The following is a 4708-nucleotide window of genomic DNA, read 5'->3' as shown; positions in this document are numbered from 1 at the left end:
ATACAGTCAGACAGGTACCGTTCTCCTGGCAACCGCCAAACCCAGACTCGTCCATCAGGTCACCAGAGAACACGTCTGCACTGCTCCTGAGTCCAGTGGCGGCGTGCTTTACACCACTGCATCTGGTGATGTAAGACTTGGATGCAGCTGCTCGGCCATGGAAACCCGTTCCATGAAGCTCTACACACTGTTCCTGAGCTCATCTGAAGGCCACATGAAGTTTGGAGGTCTGTAGTGATGGACTCTGCAGAAAGTTGGTGACCTCTGTGCACTATGTTCCTCAGCATCCGCTGACCCGCTCTGTCATTTTACGTGGTAACACTTGGTGGATGAGTCGCTGTCGTTCCCAATCGCTTCCACTTTGTTATACCAGCACTGACAGTCGACTGTGGAATATTTAGTAGTGAGGAAATTTCACCACTGGACGTTTGTGGCTTTGTAGCGAGAGAGTGAAGGTGCTTGACTGGCCCGCCTGCAGTCCAGACTTTTCTCCCATTGAACTACAAGTGCTCAGTTCTAAAGCTTTACAGAACACTGGCAAAGGGTGACGCAGTGGTGAACAAGCCCCTGTCCCAGAGTATAAGTGTTTAGATAAAAAATATCTACATTAATGATAACCTGCTTGTCTATAGGTGTAGATGTCTGGAAATATTTGTATTTATTATATAGAATAAAAAAACACCTTTATTTATCATATAAAAAAATTATCATATATACTGTACGTACTACACATGTAAAGTACAACAAATCCGTTCTTCACGTATCTCAGCTTGTTTGGGAGCCGGGGTTGCAGCAGGGGTCGGAGCGCAGGGTCAGCCGATGTACGGCGCCCCTAAAGCAGACAGGGTCAACGGCCTAACAGTGGCTGTATGGCAGAGCTGGGATTAGAACTCTTAATATATATTAATGTGAACCTCATTTCCTGAAAAATGGGACGTTCTGAAGGATTTAATTAAAGGAGAATCTGTGGCGTTGACGGAGGTTCAGGCACACGGGGGCCAAACACCATCGGGTCACATTCTGGACTGCAGATCAGTGAAATCAGTGATTTTGGAAGGGAGGTGTTCCATTCTTTTTTACACCCCTGGACTTTAACCTGTGAGAGACCTGAAGGACGTGGAGTGTCGTTATATTCTTATATTCATCCCCTGATGTGTGTATAATTTTAATTGTACTAATTCTATACAGGTTTTTCTTTTGTTGAAATGTCTGGGTGGCACGGTGGCTCGGTGGGTAGCATTGTCACTTCACAGCAAGAAAGTCTTGGGTTCGAGTCCCAGGTGGAGCGATCCGGGTCCTTTCTGAATGGAGTTTTGTATTTATGTTGATATTTGTTGTTAGCATTTCTTCATATCTGCTATTTTCTTATTAACTTTATAGATAAACAATAATATTCACAATCACTCAGTGTTTCCTGATGTTGTTATTAGTGTTGCAGGTGTTCTAATGCATCCTAAAGAACTGACGTAAAGAAAGCGTCGCTTTAAAAAGCTCAATCAGGTAAAACTGGTCACAGTGTTAGAGTTGAATCTCCGGATCTGATCTGGTTTGGTCTGATGCTGTTACTCAGCTCTGGTTGGACTATCAGGGTGTGATAAAGTGAAACTAAGAGCTGAATGTTCATCAGGAGTTTAAAATATTTCACCTCAGCATCAAGAGAACAAAACCTGGTGCTGCAGGTTTAACAACATTAATCTCTCTGAGGTACGACGGTACAGAACACCAGCGTTTATTATCAATGCCTGAGACGTCATGAGGTGGGTAGAGTGGGCATCAGACCCCAAACAAAGACATCGGCGCATTACACCGAGAGTGTGTCAGAGAGAAAAACAATGTGCTACTAAAATCAGATCTTTATATTTTTTTTCTTTAATATATAAATAATAACAAATAATCGAATTAATTTTTAATTCAGTATTAAAACTTTATATACAGTACCAGTCAAAAGTTTGGACACACTTTCTCATTCCTGTGGTTTTTCTTGATTATTTTTATTTTCTACATTGTAGATTAATACTGAAGACGTCCAAACTATGAAGGAACACATGTGGAATTATGTAGTGAACAAAAAAGTGTTAAACAAACCAGAATATGTTTTATATTTTATATTCTTAAAAGTAGCCACGTTTTGCTCTGATGACAGCTTTTTCTCAATCAGCTTCATGATGTAGCCACCTGGAATGGTTTTCAATTAACGTTTGTGCCTCGTCTAGAGTTAATTTCTGGAATTTCTTGCTTTTTTAATGTGTTTGAGACCATCAGTTGTGCTGTGCAGAGGTAGAGCTGGTAAAATATAAAACATATTCTGGTTTGTTTAACACTTTTTTTTGTTCACTACATAATTCCACATGTGTTCCTTCATAGTTTAAATGTCTTCAGTATTAATCTACAATGTAGAAAATAAAAATAATCAAGAAAAAACACTGAAGAGAAGGTGTGTCCAAACTTTTGACTGGTACTGTATATTCATACAGTTTTATATTATATTATATATATAAAACATATGTCCCACCAATGCAGTCGGCCACCAGCCTGGGTGGCCCAGGGGAAGAGCTGGTGGATCTGCTGGTCTCAGAACTTCAATCCCCGGAATCCCCACCAGCAATAAACCCTGCCCTGTATCAGACAGCTGCCGCTGAATCAGTGCCAACGGTGAGGTGGGTATAGGATGAAAAGAAAAGGTGGATGTAAAGGTGGACTGCCGAGCTGAACCAGTAGAACCAGTAGGAAAGCCAACCAACAACGACAGTATTTATTATTACTAACCCTAACCCTAACCCTGCCACTATTATTATATCATATATTTATACAGGTTTGTACAATATATGCTTTATTTCTTATATATAAACCGATCAGGCATAACATTAAAACCACCTCCTTGTTTCTACACTCACTGTCCATGTTATCAGCTCCACTTACCATATAGAACCACTTACCACTTTGTAGTTCTACAATTACTGACTGTAGTCTATCTGTTTCTCTACATGCTTTGTTACCCCCTTTCACCCTGTTCTTCAATGGTCAGGACCCCCACAGAGCAGGTATTATTTAGGTGGTGGATGATTCTCAGCACTGCAGTGACACTGACATGGTGGTGGTGTGTTAGTGTGTGTTGTGCTGGTATGAGTGGATCAGACACAGCAGCGCTGCTGGAGTTTTTAAACACCGTGTCCACTCACTGTCCACTCTATTAGACGCTCCTACCTAGTCGGTCCACCTTGTAGATGTAAAGTCAGAGACGATCGCTCATCTATTGCTGCTGTTTGAGTCGGTCATCTTCTAGACCTTCATCAGTGGGCACAGGACGCTGCCCACGGGGCGCTGTCGGCTGGATATTTTGGGTTGGTGGACTATTCTCAGTCCAGCAGTGACAGTGAGGTGTTTAAAAACTCCAGCAGCGCTGCTGTGGGGATCCTGACCATTGAAGAACAGGGTGAAAGGGGCTAACAAAGCATGTAGAGAAACAGATGGACTACAGTCAGTAATTGTAGAACTACAAAGTGCTTCTATATGGTAAGTGGAGCTGATAACATGGACAGTGATTGTAGAAACAAGGAGGTGGTTATAATGTTATGGCTGATCGGTGTATAAATAAAGACACACACACTAAGTACTCTGCACTTGGGTCCACCACCTCCACCCTCTCCCTGTAACACTATAATCTAATATCTCATATTCAGGATCGTCAGTGTAATTCCGGCTGTAACACATTCACCATCACACCAGATTTTCTACCAAATTCTTTATTTAAAATTAAACACAATCTGTAAGTGAAACTCGGTGTGACTTGTATTCTAACAGCTGTGTGCTAAGTGCTCATGAAGAAAAAAAAATCATCTTCTCTTTATTTATATATAAAATTTACAGCGAGAGGACTGAAGTGTTCATTAACTTTAGTTTCTGGTACAGAATTTTATTTCCACCTCAGATTTTAGATGTAAAATAAACAATAAAATCTATTTATTATCATTAACAACAAATGAATCGTGTCGTGGAAGCCGGCGGCACCGGAAACATCGGACGGGAAACGAGACGCCTACACGATGTTTCCAGTGCCGCCGGCTGCCACACAAGCCTGAAGTGTTCGTGCTTAACGGTTACACGTCAACGAAGAAAACATGAACAGAGCGAAAGTATCCGGACACATACGAGAAAACCTGAAGCCAGAAGAACCGAGGAGCTGAAGGAGCTCACACGGTCCGGCCAGTCACCAAAATGTATATTCTAATTAAAGGTTCTACAGGGATTTAAAACCACGGCTCGGTCACAGGGAGTCTGATGTTGGTGTATCGAAATCAGCGAGTTAAAATGAAACCACAGAGCTGCAAAAGTCTCAAAAAAAGAACTAAACCCAACACTTGTTTCCTGTGCTGAACTGTTATATTAATAAATAAGAAGATAAAAGCTGTGATGACGTGGACGTTTGTACTGGAGACCAGAAACTAAAGGGGGTGAAAACTTTCTCTCACTGTAACTACACTGTTTCTGTTCAGAATAAACTTTAATAATAATAATAAAATAATAAAATAATGTGTTTTTTTACACACACCCACACCCACACAGTAAATACAGAGGATTACTGCTCTCAGCTCTCTGGGACTCTCGGCACCAGTTTAACATTTATATATTAATAAGAGTCGCTTTATTAAACATAAAAATACTTCTAATCCCCCCCCCCCCCACACACCAAACAATAATTGATTTCTGT

Source organism: Trichomycterus rosablanca, chromosome 9 (genome assembly GCF_030014385.1).
Source record: "Trichomycterus rosablanca isolate fTriRos1 chromosome 9, fTriRos1.hap1, whole genome shotgun sequence".
Classification (NCBI taxonomy): Eukaryota; Metazoa; Chordata; class Actinopteri; order Siluriformes; family Trichomycteridae; genus Trichomycterus; species Trichomycterus rosablanca.
Note: the sequence above shows the minus strand (reverse complement) of the source record.